Raw genomic sequence first — 19,093 nt, 5'->3', positions numbered from 1 at the left:
TGTTTCAATTGATGTCAGGAAATCACAGTTTGGAAACACTTAACCTGTCAAGGAAAAAAGAAAAAAATATAAAATGAATTCTAAATGTGGGGACTGAATACATACATGTTCTCTATCATGAAACTGCTACTTCCTAGCAGGATAGCACCCATCAATCTATGTTGCTTTTTTGAAAAAATATGGAATTTATGTCACTTATTTAATGCATTTATCAGATTACACATGAAAATAATGAAAGAGAAAATGCTCCTTCAAACAAAATGAAGGATTATTTTTGTTTGAGTTTCTAAATGCCACTTGTACCTGAATGTCTATATCTTTCTCAAGGTTTGCAGTTTCCTTTTAGTATTGCATTAAATGGATTTTTTATGTCATTAATTTGAACTTCAGAGCCCTCTTCTACACCAAACGTTTATAAGTTTGGTCTTTTAACAATGTCCTACAATTCTTGGATGTTTGGTTCATAATTTATTGTCTTGTTTCTCTTTCTTAGTGTCTGTGTATAGTAATTCCTCTACCTTACCTTCAAGTCCTGAAGTTTTGTCTTCTCCTTGACCCTGTCTATGGATGGGTGAGCATTTCCAATGACTTTCTTATTTAACTTATTATGCTTTTCATTTCCAGAATTTCTGTTTCATTCTTCTTAAGAATCATATCTCTTTGTTCAGTTGCTCCTTTATATCTTCCATTGTCTTCCTTAGTTCATCAAGGTATTTATTTATGGTCTCTTAGAAATCATTAATCACTCAATATCTTTATATTCAGTAACAGACAGATTACAGAAATATGGAGGAGGAATGTTGCCTTGTTCTTTTATACTTCTTATCTTTCTACATTGAGATTTGTGCATCTGTTGGGAGGAAATCTTTTCTACTTTTATTTGAGGGTCTTATTAGTCCCCAGTCTTCTTTTGAAGGTCTGATCCCCAGCACCACCCAAAGAGGAGGAAAAATCACCACAGTAATGTTGATAACACAAAGCCAAACCAGGCACTGAAATACATATAAACCAATTAAAAGCAAAAACTATATGAAGATTAATAATATAAAACAAATTTCAATGGTAATATAAAGTAAAATGCTAAAAATTAATAAAGTTGATAATAATATTAAGTATAGAGGAGGTGGGGAAAGGGAAATATGGAAGAGATAAAATGTAAAAAAATATAGAATAAGACGGTGAGAAAGAGAAAAGTGAAATAAAACTTCAATTAAAGAATTAAACAGTTAAGATGTGTTTTATGTATATACATGTATCAATCCCCATGAGGCATATAATCATTATGTACTGCAGACATGCACTAATAAAAAATAAAAATTGAAAAAGGAAAATATTAAAAAGTAAATAGAATTACATAAGAACAAAAGAGAAATCAACAAACAAGAAAAACAAAACAAAAAACAAAGGCCAAAAATATTAAAGAAAAGAAGGAAAAAATTAATCTAAAAATGTCCTTCTTTTCAAAGTGCTTGAGTAATTTCCTTCCAGTAGTAGTTGGGTAATTTCCTTGCAGTATTGGAATCCACTAGATATGAGGGAAGAATAGTGAGTCATAACTGGGCTTGCTGTGTATCCATATCCACTTAAGTGGGGCATAAGGCTAATTTTATCATAAAGGCACATAAATGTGGGTGTACAATACCCACGTTTATTATTTAGAATATTTCTATTGATGAATTATTAATTTTAATTTTATGAGGTTTATTATATTAAATAATGAGGACTTAACAGGAAATCTTTTTTTTTTGGTATTGTGGATGGGATCTTGTACTTGGGACGCAGGCAGTGGCACCACTGAGCTAAATCCCCAGCCCCAGGAAAAATATTTTAAAAATAAAGTATTGAATTTTTAATATTCATTGAACATTTTTAAAAAGCATCAAAATTTCCAAACATCAACTGTTTTTTGGTGTACAAAGTCTAAAAAAGATCAAAAAATTAAATCCTTATATGAACTACCATGAAAATACCAATAGCATTCTACAAAAAAATTTTTATTTCAATTATCACACCTAAGGCAGTCTTCATACATGAGAACAGCACATTTCATACACACTTATTGCTTACCCTGACAGCACATGTGCTTTGCTTCCCTGGCCTTTTCGTAGGACATACTTGATATCTCGCTGGACATGTTGTTTTGTCAGGAGGTTCTTATTATATTATGCAATGTGAGTTAACAGAAACATAAAATATCAGTAAAATAAAGAATCAAATTTTTAATATGTACTGTGCATTTAGAATAAACATCAACATTTTCACATCAGCCTTGTACTTGCTTACAAAAAACTAAAAGATAATATTAGAAATAAATTCCCATCAGAACTACAATGAAAATACCAATAGAACTCTACAACAGAAATAATTTTTGCTTCAACTGTTGCAATCAAGGCAGTCTTCACACATAAAAACTGCGTGCTTCATAAACAAGTATTACTTACACAGACAGTGTGTATGTTTTGTTTTCCTCTTCTTTCTTGTAGGGCACATCTGAAATTTTGTTGGTTTTCCTGTTGTCATAGTAGGCCTTTGTGATGCTGTGCCTGCCTGTTCACCTGTCAGCTCACCAGAGTGCTCTCCACAATTATTTTGCATAGTTCCTTGGGCAGAAATATTTTGGTTTTCCTCTGCTGTAAATGATCTTTTATGAGTTCCAGTTCCAATCATCTGAGAAAATATCTCCGTGGTATTTTTCACTTGTTATTTGCTTTGTAAACTATCAAACTTTTTATGCCACCCATGTTTAGGATCACATAAAAAATAATCATTGGCCAACATTTTGTGTTTCGAGTGACATCATAGTTGCTGCCTAACTCATCAACAACATCTACTCCACCTTTGGTTTTGCTGTAGAAAGTTTCCATCTCAGGCTTCTGCTACAGTTTCCTTATCATGGTGCAATGTTGACATCAGCAGTACCAGTTTGTTTTTCTTTGTCATACATGAGGCCAATGTAAACCTTTCTGAAATCCAAAGATTGTACTATACAATTCACTGTTTTGAAATTGCAACATTTCATTTAGAATTTCTGTTTTGCTCCTGCATACGGTTCATATACTGGTCAGCTTGTGCTCTGTTAGGAAATGTAACATGAATTGGAAACTGCTAAATCAAGGGTCAAATGTCACATTCTGATTAGTTTGGGAGATAAGAGCAACAAGCCTGTTCACAGGAACGTTTAGTTTATTCCTATATGAATAAGGACCTGCTGCATGAGTTCCAGAATAAATTTCTAAACTGAAAGCATAATAAGTCTTTACATCTACAAGGGCATTTTTATGTCATATTTTGACCCATCACTTTTTCCTAAGTAATCCCTGTAAGTACAGAAGACTTCTGAATGTTTTCAGTTCAGTTTTTGAGGTGTCATAAAAAATATATATTTTTAATAAGGCTATTGACATATACAGAATGTGTTACTTGTATTTCAGTCTTTGTGTGTTTCAAAACATCTTGTACCATTTCATTTGCTACAATTTCCAACACTGAATGGCAATGCTGGCATTCAGTCCAATTGATTTCAACCCTACCAATTTCCACATTATATTTTTGGACTTAGTTCTAACATTGCATCATTCCACTGGTTGTGTGACCATTTTGCAACATTTCTACCAGTCAAATATGCACTCACATTGCTGTTTTCTTTGCATCTGAATCAAGGATGTCTGCACTCCCTGTGTCTGTATCAGTCAATTCTTGCTCCATTTCACTATAACAGTGTAGGGAACAGGGAAAGGGGACATTACTAGGACCTCTGCAGTAAGTTGTAGTCTCCTGCAAGCCATAGCAGCACAAGGTGAATTAACTTATTACACAGGAAAGGTAGAAAAAATGAGACTTTGAGAAGAAGCTGAGCTTTTTGGGCCTGATCAGTGCTGCTCTGGGCAGCAAAGACAAAAGCCCCCAGCTTACTGCACCTTTTATTCAGTACATGGGGAGAAACAAATGTAACAAATGACTTGCAGAGAGTTCAGTACATCTGGATAAACAGTGTAACAATCCAAGAACAATGAGGAATTGAATAGATGAAGATTTTGTTCCTCCGAGGATGTCTTCAACTGGTGTAATCTTGTCCTGGAGCATCACAGCATCACTGGATCAATGAGGTCTCAGTTGTGACGAGGAGCCAAAATGGAATTATGTCTCAAAATGCCATAGGTGTCCTGTAGGCAGGAGAACTAGAGCTAATCAAATGGTTTTTACCTAAAATTATGTAGCATTGCTCCCGACATCACAGAGTTTTTGGCTTGCGTGGTCAGCGTCAAAGTCATAGTCATCCTCATCACCCATGTATGAGTAATACGGTGATTCACTTTTGATCTCCTCCAAAACGTGCAAATCGGGTTTTTCACATGCCATTGTACTGATTGGGCTATTTCTACCAGAAAAAATCAAATGAAAACTTAAAAAAAAAACCCTAAATGCACAGAACTTTATCAAGAAGCATTTCATGAATAAAACTCACCTGTTGGTGTTTGGAGATCCTGTACACACCTTGACATTTGTCTGCCAAGTAGGTGAATGCACAGATGAGTTTTTTTCTTTCCACAGGTGCAGCTACTGTGAGTCACACCCACATTTCATTATGACAAAATACATATTTTCATAACAGAAGAGTAGTGTGGGTGAATTTTACCCTCCTGTGATGCTTAGGTAAACATATGCAAAACGTGTTAAAGAGAGCATTATCTGGGTAAAAATCCCAGTTTGACACTTTTGCACATGTGCATACACTTTGTCATTCATTGTACCAAGTGGGTAAACACAAAAATTGCTTCTTGTATCCCCCAGGTGCAACTATTGACACACATAGCCAAATAGTATTATGCTAAAGTACAAAATTTTAGTAGAAAAGTATGAGGTAGATTGTTGTAACTCAATGTTATGCCCAAAGACTTTTCTGTGCAAATACTGAGTCCCACCTGCCTTTCCTACTGAGCTGGGTAAGTCAATGGTTTTTTGCTTGCTTCAGGTTTTATTTTTTGTTTGTTTCCTTCTGAGCACCCAGAGCTACTACTATCCCAAACTAGCTTTGCAGCCTGTGGGCTTGTGAGGTGCCCCATTTGCTCCAGGGGTCCGTCCGTCCCTCTGTCTTCTGTACACCCAGGGAAGTCGGAAATGTTCAAGCACAGGTTGGGAAAGCAAAAAGCAAAAAGAAAAAAAAAAAAAAAGGACCACTCTGTTCTATGCTAGAAGAAGGAAATATGGAAAGAAAAATCTTCAGGGCTCAATCCCAGCCTTCTCTAACACAGTTCCTTCAGAAAAAACACACAGGCCTCACTCTTCATCACAGGCGAAGAAGCTGCCAACCACTGTGTCCACAGCCTGAGTTCACCACTGCTTAAACTTCTCAGAGGCCCTGTAACAAGCTCTCCCTCTCTCCACAACTGCCTCTTGCGGCTGTGTGCCCCCCGTCACTGTTGCACCATGATCCCAGAGACCCTGAAGAGTAATTGATCTATGACTTCTAATTCCTGGAGTGGCTCAGTCTTAAACAATAAACCCCTCCTCAAAATGGCTCCTGATTATACCACTCCACCACATGGCGGCACTGCAGTGTTTTTGTTCTCCACTGCCTGCCATACAGAGGAAGTCACTTTCAAAGAAAAACCCCACCCTGTGTGGCTGACTACAATAATCATGGATTTTTTCTGGGGCTAGTGCTGCCTGCCTGCTGTTTATTGATGGGGTTTCTGACTTTCTTGGCTCTTTCCAGGTTCACCTTGTGCTTGTAGAGTTGGGATCCCCTCTAGCCCTGGAAGCCAATGTTAGCATTTCAGATGGCTTCATTCATTTCTCTGCATTGTCTTCTGTTCCTTTGTGATTTTTAACTTTCCTGTAGGCTCTTTCTTGATTCTTGAAGTTGTTCTCTTTATTTTTTCTAAGTAGTCATTTTCTGGGTGTTTCAATTCCAGGTTTCACAGAAGTTGTGACTCAATGCTAACTTCTATTCCACCATTTTAAAGCTTCTGCAGACAAAATTAAAAATAACTCTAGGGCTGTAGGTGTACCTCAGTGATAGAGCAGGTGGTTAGAAAGCTTGCTGTGGAAATTCTTGGAGGGAGCTGCTCTTGTGCCCTAGTCAACAGGTGAGCAGGCCTTGTATGTGGGTCCATGGAATTTTACTTGAAGTGTAGATCCCCTGAAAAGGATCTGATCATCAGACACATAGGGGTGGGCCTGGAGTCTATGTCCCCAGGGACCAACTTGAACCCTGCACCCATGACAGGGTCTGACAATATGGATTGGGCTTGAACTCAGTCTGCAGAGGCTCCTAAGCATTGAGATAGGTCTTCTTGCACCCACTGAATGTATCCCATATCCTGAACTCACATTTGCCAGGACTACAATATGGGGTCAGCAGGGTCTGTACCGCACTAGATTTCACTGGGGCAGCCACAGTTTCAGGTCCTGAGCAAAGTATGTTACTAAATTTCCACTTTTTCCTCCACTTCTCTCTATTTCTTGGATCAGGGGAATGGAAAAAGTAAAACTTCTTCCCATTTCCTTCAGGGTGTCTTTTCTGACATCTGTGCTATACACTCAGTGCTGCAATCTCTCTCCTGGTTTCCTTAACTCTTGTGAAGGTGTGTGTATGTGAGTCATTGTTCAAATTGCTGCTTCTCTGTGGAGATGAGTGCTGGACATTTTTCTTTCAACATTTTGATGACACCATTACCACAATTTGAAGATTCTGATTACTAAAATACATCACCAGTAGGGTCCTGAGAATTAATTACAATAACTTCAAATAAATAAAAGTAAATAATTACATAAGTGCATTGCATAATTACATTCCATTACCTTATTTTAGAAGCATAATTTCTTAATTTAAATAGTTACAACATACAATAGATACATAGTGTGATCTAAAACTAGGATGAATAGTGCACTTACATGTTTTTAAAAAATTATTACAGTAAAACACATATTGCTACTAATTCCCCTCAAACTACTCTCCCTCGCTTTAAACATATTTATCCAATTATTCTTGCCACTTTATGAGGAAGTTCTTGATGTCCTTTCTACCATCTGTTGTTACACCTTCATGACTGCCTGGATGTTCTCAATTAATTCATGGTCATTTGGACTTTGCAGAAGAGCCAGAAGTTGCATAGTGCCAGATCCAGTGAATGAATTGAATTGAACTCATTACTATGTTTTTATTTGACAGATATTGACAAAAACTTTTGATCAATGCAGGTTGATCAAAAATATGCTGAACATATCATTTTAAAAAATTATTACAATAAAAGACACATTGCCATTAATCCCCCATCAAAATACTCCCCTAGTGTCAAGCACACTTATTTCATTGTTCTTGGAAAAGTGTCTTTATTGTAATAAGCTTTTTATAACTTAAATGTTAACCTTATTTTTGACCGATTCTTGGACATTTTTCACATTTCTTTATTTTTTGATTTCCAATGGTGACCTCAAAAAGGAAGTGCTCAGGACTTCACTGTACAACAAAGGTCTCAGTCAAGATTTCTGTTTTCTGAGTCAGGGCACAACTGCTAAACCATGCAGCATGTTTAATTTGTCCTGATAACATTTTCACCCTGCTCATGATTTTTAGGATTATGATGGACTGAATAAGTTTCAGAAAGCAAAACTGAGATTCATTGATCCATGACCATGGGTACAGGCTCAGAAAAACAGAGAAACAGAAAGTGAGAGGGGGTCTTTCCTCTCCAAGCCTGGTGACTTTTGAAGGCAGCACCTCTTCTCTTAGCTCCTGCTGCATGTGATGACACTGATTCTGCGATTAAAGACAGAACAAGGGGCTTCAGCAGCAGAGGCTTCCTTTCCTTTCAAACAGTCTGTCTTGGCACCACACTTTCCTCGTGGCCTGCTTCATGTCTGTGTTTCTCAGCGCATCAATGAGGGGGTTGAACAAGGGGGCAGTCATGGTGTAAAACAGGGCAAACACTTTGTCATCACTGACAGAATCCATCATGGGGGCATAGGTGAAGATAAGGGGCAAGAAGAAGCTGAACACAACAGTGATGTGTGAGCTGCAGGTGGAGAGGGCTTTGCAGTGGCCCTTGGACAGGCAGGTCCTCAAAGTGGACAGGGTGATGACGTATGAAATCGCCAAGGCCACAAAGGTCAATATGGACAGCACCCCGGTGGTGGTGATGATTGTGATAACCAAGAGCCTTGTGTTGGTGCAGCCCAGCTTTAGCAAAGGAAACATGTCACAAAAGGAATTGTCTGATTGGGGTCACAGAAGGGAAGTTCAACAATGATCAGTACATGCAGGAGTGAATGAAATAAAGCCCCAGTAATAGAGACCATCACAAGGACATAGCACACCAGTCTGTCTGCTCATGATGACCGTGTAGTGAAGGGATCTGCAGATGACCAAATAGTGATTGTAGGCTATGACCCCTAAGATGAAGATCTCGGTGGCACCAAAGAAGTGGGCATAAACATCTGGGCCAGGCAGCCACTGTAGGAGATGGTGTTCTGCTGAGCCACAAAACTCACGATCGTATGGGGGCCACCATGGAAGTGAAGCACACATCCATGACAGACAGGTAGCTGAGAAAAAAGTACATGGGCTGCTCATGAAGGTGGCTGCCCCTGATGGTGAGAAGAATGACCATGTTTCCTGACAGAATTGCAAGAGAGCAGAGTGAGAAGTGCATAGAGCAGATAGCTTTTGCATCCAGATCGCTAAAAAGTCCCAGGAGTATAAACTCCATGACATTTTCATATTCCATTGCTTCTGTGGGTTTGATTATTTAGAAAGAGAGGATAATACACCTGAAAGACTATAACTTTTGAAACCATGGATTTATTTTCAGTCATTTGCTTATTCAATAAATCTATGTTGATCACGTGTCATGATTCCATCAGTACAATTGGAGCTAAGCATACAGAAAGTAACATAATGCATAGAATACCTGCTTAGAGTACAAACCCAATAAGAATAATAGTGCAAATAATCAATTAATTGCAACTGTGTTGCATTCCAAAGTCTTATGCTTACCAGAAACAACCAAGTGAGTAAGGTAAAAATGAAGTATACTATTTAGGTTAAACTTTGAGAGGCAATCTCAGTATTGCAGCTTAACAGGGGCTCTTAACTCTACACTATGCATGAAGAGCCATGAATTTATCTATTCTTTGAAGCTCAGTAGGCTATTCCAAATACTGGTCTTTCCCAGAGACTAAAACTGCTCAGTTCTGTGTTTGATGGTGCCTAGTGGTGCAATACTCCAGTAAATTCATGATTTTAAATAGTGAACCTCTGAGTAACCACCTCAGAAATTTCCTTTAAACCTTCCCTAAAACATTTCTCTTAACAGGTAAAGTGAGAGGAAAAGCACCAAGCAGATCTTAGGAGAAAAGAGTTGGCCTGCTGTTTGGGCTTCCAGCACTGCTGTGGCTTCCTAGAATTTACCTCATTCCCAGCTTCTCTTTCAGTAGAATACAGGAGCTCTCTGGTTTTCTCATAGTCATATTTTCTGGCACTCCCTTTTATGAGAGCACAGTCGGGGAGACGAATTGCACCCAGACACCTTACTTCACTTCTGTTTCACCATCTTTGTCTCTGCATTGAACAAAATGAACTCATTTTTTCTTTACCAGAATCACTGTATGTTCATGGGGCCAAGTCCCAGAAAATGTCAGGGAAAACAAGAAAATGTTTAATACCAAATATTACACTCTGTCTCTTTCTTCAACTAAAAATATCTTGATCAAAAAGTGTTTCCCACAGCAACTAAACTCAAATCCCAGTTCTATAAAAAGCAAACTGCATTCATTAATGAGAATTTGTTAGCATGTTTTTAAATTAGAACACGGATATTATGCCCTTTGTAGTATATGGGAGAAAAAGCTTTAGGAAAGGCACTTTGAACATGCAAAGAGATTATGAAGAGGACTTTAGATAGTTTAAATCTTGTGATTTGAAATCAATCCATGGTCCTGAAGAAGCTCCTTCAAGTCTAATTTTTTTCCAAAAATCTCTGGAAGTGTCATAAAAGAAAAAGTCCAACTGGGATGGACCTGAGTTGTGGTGTGAATTTTTTGAGTCAAAGTTTTTAAATTATTTGAACTTTGAATCATCTCTACTGTCCCTGAAAATGGAATCCTTTCCTTAATTGCAGAATTTTATTGAAATATATAAAAAGATTAAAGCCTCTAAAGATATTTCCTTACTTTGTACTTTGTGATTATGAAGTATAAATATAACAAATAAATTACGTTTTCTAAATCAATCAATACATTCAATGGTTAAAAATCACTATTAGCACAGCTTATAATAGCTAAATCTCAGAAACAGCTCAAATCTCCATCAACTGATGAAGAATAAAAGATGTGATTTTGTTATATTATGGAGTACTATTCAGCCATAACAAAGCACAAACTTGAGACATTTCTAGGTAAATGGATGCACCTTGAGAACATACTCTTAAGTGAAATAAATCAAACACACATGTGTACATAGTCCATCATCTCTCTGGTATGAGAAACTGAAAATGTAAATAAGGACCAAATGTATAATACATATTGTGAAATAGGAAGAAATTGTTCAAAATTATACTGAGTGTGAGATACTTTGTTAATAATTAAAATATTTTATGCAAAAGGGTATAATGTTATTAGGAAATGAGCTGAGATAGATTAGCAAATGAAAATATATTCTTTTAAGATCATGATACATAGTGTATTTACCACTATTAGCTAATATTTTTGTTATGAAAAATTATTTTTCATAGAATGACATTTATATTCTCTCTATTAACTACTTGTATTACAAAAAAATAAAAATTCAGAATAATCAAAATTCTTCTTTTTCTCAAAATTCTTTTTTTATTACATACTTAATCCCTCCCTCTCTCACTGAAAAATGTGAAAATGGGAGATAAGGTGACTGAGTGGTGGTGGAACTGATCAAAATATCTTAAGTACATGCACACATCTTCCAGAAGGAAATCAATTAATCCATATAATCAATAAAGATGTGAGAAAATAATAACCCCACCTAGGAACTACAAAAAAATGCTGCAAGTGTTTTTAGTAAAATTTGAAAAGCTCATTGCAAAATTCAGGAATAGTTGATATCCATCATGGTTAAGCTAACTTTTTAAAGACAAGAAAATGAATGAACATCCCTTTTCAAATATTGAAGTATATCATAAATCTGTGACAAAGAAGTTTTCGAAGAAGTAGATGGCAGTGCTAAAGACAGGCAATAAAAAAATACATGAGTATATTACATTTGAGTCTATATTCCAGTTAACATTTCAAATATGGTAACTAATGTTAGAAACCTGAATTTCTACTGAAAAAATATCTCATTGGTCACAAAATAATATATTTGAGATGGCTGAAATATACATGTATATCAAAAAAATTATAAAAATTCATATTAAAGAACTAATTACATAGAATGAATTTTTACCTGAAAAATATTTAAAGAAATATGTAATAAATTTCAGCCTTTCAGATGACCAAAATCCATATGAACAAATTATTTTAAAAAGTGGCAAAATGGTAGTGTATATATATAATATATGTATGTATATATATATATATATAAAATATATGTAGTATATGGTAATATATGGTATACAGTCCGTAGGCATTGCTTGGATGAATCCACCAAAATTAATCTCTCATGATTTGAACTAGTTGCTGTTTGTCTCTTCAAATGAGCTTTTTAAATTATGCTTGTTTTAAATATGTGATGTTAAATATCAAGAATAGGTTTTACAGTCAGTGGTCAAAAAGTTTAAGAAGGAGGTTTATTTCTTGCTAGAAAGTAATGAGTAATATTCACTTATTATATGTGTATAAAATCTTTCTTTGCTTCTATCATGGTGGATTTTTTTTCTTAAGATAATTAAGGTCAAACTTAAATGCTCCACTTCCATAAGAGTTTTCTTCACTATATGATTTTTCCTACAATCCCCTTTCACTTCCCTGTTCATCCCTTTGAACTTCCTTTACCTAATTTCCCAGATCATGTAATTTTCCTTTCAAAGTCTAATTTTGGGGAGATTTGTTTGTTTGTTTGATTGTATGTTTTAATAATATAGTTCTTATTTTATACTCTCAACAGGCTACGACTATTCAACAATAGACTAAGTGAAGTTAGGGTTTACACTGTTTTGTACTTTATCTAATAATTTACATTTTATGTTGGCAAGAGTAATAGTGATAATTTTAAATATCATTACAATGTGTTAAAAGTATGCTAAGTATGAAAGGTTTCCTTTTAATTTAATACATTATGATGTCTTAACAGAAGTAGCAGCCAGAACTTCAGGGGCATCTGATTTGACCCCACTTGTTAATGGATGTATGGGTAGTTTACAGCTTTTGGGTATTATAATTAAAACTGCTGTAAATTTTCTTGTACAGTTTTTTCGTGAACATAGCCTTTCATTTATTCCAAATACCTAGGAATGGAATGGCTGGTGGACTTTTTGAGAAATCTCCAAAATATGTTTTCTAAAGTGGGTATGACTGTCTACTCTCCCCAAAGAAGTGTATTGTACTTGCTCCTCTATACCTGCAACATCAATCTTTCAATGTTTATGGTAAACAACTGTACTGTATTACAACTACCTTCCTGTGATATGATTTTAATTTATGGGTAATACACTAGCCTTTCCTCCTGCCTACCTCTCTCTTCCATTTTCTTCTTTTTAACCTCTGCTTTGATTTTCCCACTTCCTAATTCTATATATTGTTACCATGCATTTCATATCTACATATGTTAAAAATATGAAATACACTGCTGTTGTTTTGAAATGAAATCTGATCTTGATCAAATTGCTTAATTTGTTGACATTTTATTTTTGTCTGATCCTGAATAATGGAGGAAATAATTCCATCCAATGATGTTTTAAATATTTAAGTCAGAAGATGCCCTTAAAATGCCTACAATGACTGATGTATTGCAAAAAACATTTAATGAGTATAAAAATATTGAGGATATCTTAGTGAACTCATGATGTAGATGAGATACTATGAAATACTGATGTTTGTATTAAATTCTTATGTGATTACCAGTAGTAAGCCTTTTAGCACTGTAATAAAATATCAGACACAGGGTACTCATGGACAAGGTTTGCTCAGCTCACACTTTGCAAGCTGAATATTCAAACAGCAAGAGCAAGCTCAGCAGGTCTTCCCTGGGCTGTATCACCTCCTGGCAAGAAGAGCAATGGCAAGACTGCAGGGGGAACAAGTGAGGGGATCTCAAACAAGGAGCAGAGTGGGGAAGAAGACAGGGGATAGGCTCGCTTCTTGCATAACAATCCCTCAGAATTTGAGGGGGTCACATGAGACCCACCTTCCAAGACCTCACTCTCAATGTCTGGAGTCCCTCTCTTAAATTTCCACCAGATCACAGTTACACCACTAGAGACAAAGACTCCAGTGTATCAGCCTCTGCAGAGATAAACTATATCCACTCCACAACAACTTAGTATGGTACACAGACAGTCCGTGCTATAAAGAGGCAGTTAGCCGCACTTCAGTGAATAGGATACACATGCACAATACACAAGTATATTACATTTTTCATTCTTGGCTTCTGTACTAATTTTCAGCAACAAACTTGTGTTCTGTTCCAATCTATGAATAGGAGTGGGATATTTGTTCTAACTTTAATTCATTCTGGTCATTATCTGTTTTCCTGTATACCTCACATTTCAAATCATCCAGTGTAGAAGTAATAATGCATTACTGTTATGTGGTTGCTAGCCCAGGAAGAGTGAGTTAGCAGATTGTTGATTTATTAACTGACTATCTTGAATATGTGTTTATTTTGATAATGGCTTTTGTTGGGATTCTGGATCTCTCTCTCTCTAGTCTCTCTCTCTCTACTCCTTTTTTCTTTTTTTTTTTTGATTATTTGCAGAAAAAAGTCTTCCATAGAAGGAAAGCAAAATGCAAATGGTCCTGTACATCTGCCCAAGTGTTTCTCCTGCCCTTCAGAAGAGAACTGTGGCTAAACTAGCCAGATTTCCTGAACTCCCCCCAGGAGCTCAGTGACTGATTCTAAAAACGGACCTTAGGTTTAGACTCAGGAAACTCCCGGAGCATGGAGTGAAACAACCTTGGACAATTGAGTAATGTTATTTTAAAGAGAACTTTTAAGAAATACTTCTGGGAAAAAGATTTCTCTTTACTTTCAAAATAAATAAATTATGATCCCTTCTCTGGATATGTGTAGCTCTTTCAGTGCAATATTTTTTTAGATGTAATAGAAAAGCAGTAAGTCCGAGAACAAATATATGCATGCTATTTTAACATGTTTTTGTTTGCATTCAGGTATGAACAGGTGTCAGGCAGTTGTATCAGCAATTGAAATCCTAGGTCATTTTCTTATGGCATGAAAAGATACTTTATTCTATAACACAGGACAGTTTGCAGAGGTATTTAAATTTCACCCTCCTTGGAAAATTGTGGAATTATCTTCTTGGAAATGAAAAGAACACAGTCATCAAGACATTTTCTGAGAAATAACATAAAATTCTGAGTCAATTTATACATAGCTTGTATTTCAAGTGTAAATACTAGAAAAAATTTGGCCATATAACTGAGGATCCTGAATGAGCAACCAAGACATTTTCCTGAGTAACATAAAACTGACTTAAAGACCATCAACAATTGATGTGCAGGTAATTATCCTCATAAGCCTTGTTTGAGGATCTTTTGATCCACTTGGTGCTTATTCTGTTATTTAGTGCTGTACATTCAGATATGGTCCATTAAAATTTGAACAAGAGTAAGAACATTTTTAGCAATGTTTGGTTTCATTGCATAGTGCAAGCAGAGTGTAAACTTTGTATAACACATTTAAAAATAACAATGTTCAGATTGTTAATAATACTGCAGGTTCAACCTTTGGAAAAATTCTCACCTTTCAAATGTCATTATCCTAAAATTGTCTAGATTTGCTAAAGTCAAGAAAAGTAAGTTTCAGTAATAGTACATGCTGCTGTCACCAATAGAAAAACATACACCTATTATGAAACTACTTAACCTACAGGAGAAACATTTGCTGAAAATATCTTTTAAGGAGTGATTGGAACTGTTCGGCGATACCACCAAAGATGAAAACTGATTTTTTGATTTAGTTTTGAGAGCACAAAAAGTTACTTATTTAAAATTAAAAGTTAAGAGATTTCACAGGATTGATTTTTATCTTTCCCTCTTCCTTCTTCTCCCCCTCCCTCCCTCTCTCTCTCTTTCTTTTTTTCCTTTTTTGTTTCTTTTTTTATTTTCCTTCTTTTCTTCCCTCTTTCCTTCACTCCTCCTCAGTGCTGAAACACAGTTTGCATCCAGCTTGTTCAGATTTCCCTTCTAAAGTCTAGGTTAGTGCTTGATTTTTATCACAAAATATTTCACTGGAGGTGTCTGCTTGTTTGAGACAATTTAAAAAATTATCAATTCCCTCATTTAAAAAAAAAGGATAAGGAAAAGATAAATAATTCTTAGTTATGTGCCTTTTGTTCTTGAAGAGATTACATTTCATAATCTCTCACTCAATTCACTATTTCCATGAATGGTTTATTTCAGTTTAATTAATGTTTAAATTCAAATTAAGAAAAGTTAAACTGTCCTGTGTGAATGAAACAGATTTATTAATGAAGAAATTTATAATAATTCAACTTATGTTTTCAAAACTTTATCATAAATGATAACAGCAAGTGAAAATGTGATACAATTGTTGGGAATAAATATATAAAATAATTGTTGGGAGTAAGCTGTACACACTGTCTGAATCCACGCTGGATGATTGTCATCTTTTTGCTGATTTGGAAAGGCTGTATAGCATTGAAACGAACTGCTGTATAAAATTTACATCACAGATTGAAACACACAGATGTAGCCACATTTCAATTTATATTTGTCACCTGATGGCAAATACATGGATTTGGAGCCATCTAGATGACTGATATTCTTTATGTATCATCACAAATTTGCTGATATATAGATGATGCTGCATAAAAATTGTTGTTTATTATATTTTATTGTTTTATTTTTAAAATTTCTTCATTTATTTAATACCACACACTTCTACTTAACAATGTATTCTTTCCCCCTCCTCATGCATAATGACATAAAATTTTCAAAAATATTCCTTCATTTCCTGATTACACTTCCTTAACTTAAAGTCATTCACAGTGCTCTACTAATAATACCTCCAGGTGAGAATTTTACTTCCATAAGAATGCAGGTTTAAATATTAACAGTTACACTGCTCTAATTCAAAGCCTGAAATTGTGTAAAGCTTTCAAACAGAGCAGTGCTGCTCCACACATTTATTCTTAGAATTGTGGTGGTGGATTTGACAGTGATCTCAGAGTCTGTCACCTTTCATGATACAGGAATAACAGAGGTTTAGGGCTGGGGATTTAGCTCAGTGGTGCCGCCCCTGCCTCACAAGCGCAAGGTCTTGAGTTTGATCCCCGGTACAAAAAAAAAAAAAAGAAAAAAGAAAAAGAATAACAGTGGTTTCTTCTACTGCTGTGCATCTGAAACATCTCCCAACATTTATGGCAGGCAACTGAAGAATTAGTTCTACTTTTTAAACTCTATACTTCATTAAACCTCTGATCTCAGTATTTCACTCAGTTTTTAATCAGTTCCTTTATACAGAAAATAATATGTTTGGGTTAGATGTATATTTTAATTCTTAAGTCATTCTAATGACTAGATTTCCTTATTATTTAAAACATTTTAAGTTCACTTTATGTGCATTTACATAAAGGAATGCAAAATATCATTTTCTTAAATGAGAGATCACTTGTAATGATAATTATGCCCATACATTTTTAATAAATCAGCAAAGCTTATCAAGTTTGAAGGAGTTTCTACAACTTATATACTGTTTTAAAGATAAGACATACTGTCTTCAAATAGAGACTAGAACGTTGGTGGGAGACACTGACAGAAAATAATCAAATTGAGACTGTCTCTTCTTGAAAAATGCTAACTTTATTGCTCTATGCATATTGTTGCAGTAAAAGTTCCATAATAATAAATAGGATCTATGGGGCCATATATATATCTGCCACATATAATCTGGGAGTAAAGTAGACAGTCTGTCTGAATGCTGTTTAATTTCTTACCACTGGGGAGAATAGTACTCAGAAGTGCATCCTATCTGTAGTGTACTCTTCCATTATCATCATGTGAATTCTACCCTGATCCTATAATTATTTGTGCAAAGCCATTAATAATCATACAGTTACATTGCATATCTTTCATTCACTTTTAATACCCATAATTTATTTTAGCAGAACATATTAATTGTGTAGATTTAAAATTATCTGTAAATTTCAATTACTTTTTTCTTTGTCTCTATAATATTAATGTTACTGATTCTAGAGTTTGCCTGAAGATATCTTTTTCACACTAAAATTTAAATAAATATATACAAATTGTTTTGTTATTTTTCATGATGTATTGACAAAAACTTCAACTCTTTTACTCTGTATTCAATTTTCTTTTTGTCTTGTAACATAGATGTCAAAATTGTGTTCTTTAGTTTAACAAGAAGGGCCCACATACCCAGATTCTTACCCCTATGTTTTGAGCTGTATTATCCACCAATCACACAGCTAACAATTTAAGGAATTAAAAAATTGCAAATACATTCACTGAGCAGATATCTGAAAGCAGTTCTGGCACCTGCTCTCTCACTTGCTGGGAGAAGGGCCTGTTACCTAAACTGAAAACACTGTGAATGAAGAATAAAAGTAAAAATTACAAATTAGATAAATATCCTGCATTATATAAAGAAATTTTTTCATATCTCAAGGTTATAAATAGCAACATCAGAACTTCTTTTATTTTAAAATTGCAATTTTCAATCACTATATTTTCACAGTTTAATAAATTATATTCTTAGTGTTACCGATATGAGAGATGGCTTGGAACATCTTTTCTTTTTTTCTTTTCTTTTTTTTTTTTTGGAACATCTTTTCAAAAACAATTACTGGAGAAATCAGAACAAAAATAAATATTATTAATATTTGTTTTATGTATTAGCTTCCATGATTTTTTTGAGTAGCTTCTGTGACTTTCTGGTAGTCTTTATATGATTGTGATTTTTTTACAAATGCTTTTATCTAAATTCATTTTTCCTCAGATAATTATTTGTGCATTGTGTATCATATATGGAAAGTCAGAGAAACATCAGAATTCATTCTCCTGGGTCTTCTGCCCAGAATATACAGATATTTTGATTTCATCTTCTTCCTGTTTTGTTACCTTGCCATCTTGGAGGGAAACCTTCTGATCCTTATCTCCATCCAGTGCAGTTCTCTGTAAGATCAACCAATGTAATATTTTCTCAATCATCTATCTTCTATGGGCATCTGGTATACCTCCTATGTGCCACCCAAATTGACTGGCAATCTCCTAGTGGAAAGAAAGTCCATCTCTTACAGGAACTGGATGTTACAGATCTTGGCCATGCACTTCTTTGGAATGATTGAAGTCTTCATCCTCACAGTTATGGCCTTTGACCACTATGTAGCAATCTACAAACCTCTCTACTCCATGATTATCATGAACAGAACTAGATGCAGCCTCCTGATAGTGGCTGCCTGATAGGCTGGTGGGGTTGCCCATTCCTTTTCCCAGTTTTCTATGATAACTGGGCTGCCCTTCTGTGGTCCCAATGAAATTGACAACTACTACTTTGATATTTTTCCTTTGTTGAAAGTTGCCTGTACTGATAACCTACATCACTGGTGTACTTGTGGTTGCCAATTCTGCAATGGTTGCCTTAGTAACCTTTGTTCTCCTGTTTAGGTCTTATGTCATTACGCTGTTCACATTAAGATATCATTCAGCCGAGTGAAGACGCAAAGCCCTGTCTACCTGTGGATCTCACATCACTGTTCTTATCTTATTTTTTGGACCTTCCATCTTTTCTTACCTGAGACCCCTTAAAATTTTCCCTGCAGCCAAAGTCTTTGCTCTATTTTACACCATTATTGTACCTGTGTTCAATCCCCTAATCTACACCCTGAGAAATTCAGTGATGAAAAAGGCTCTGAGAAAAGTTTGGTGTCAAAAGATATTTTTAGAAGAAAAATATAATTGA

At 35.3% G+C, this 19,093-nt stretch overlaps 2 pseudogenes; one reads left to right on the top strand and one right to left on the bottom strand.

The window, feature by feature from the left end:
• Positions 1 to 7,789: 7,789 nt before the first annotated feature.
• On the bottom strand, positions 7,790 to 8,729 carry LOC106009044 (olfactory receptor 4P4-like; annotated as a pseudogene).
• A 68-nt stretch (positions 8,730 to 8,797) lies between these two features.
• Positions 8,798 to 19,093, top strand: LOC147822065 (olfactory receptor 4P4-like; annotated as a pseudogene).

The sequence above is a fragment of the Heterocephalus glaber genome, unplaced genomic scaffold, assembly GCF_053883595.1.
Source record: "Heterocephalus glaber isolate CG9 unplaced genomic scaffold, H.glaber_assembly_v1.0 deba00001673, whole genome shotgun sequence".
Classification (NCBI taxonomy): domain Eukaryota; kingdom Metazoa; phylum Chordata; class Mammalia; order Rodentia; family Bathyergidae; genus Heterocephalus; species Heterocephalus glaber.
Note: the sequence above shows the minus strand (reverse complement) of the source record. Positions and strands in the feature narration are given on the sequence as shown.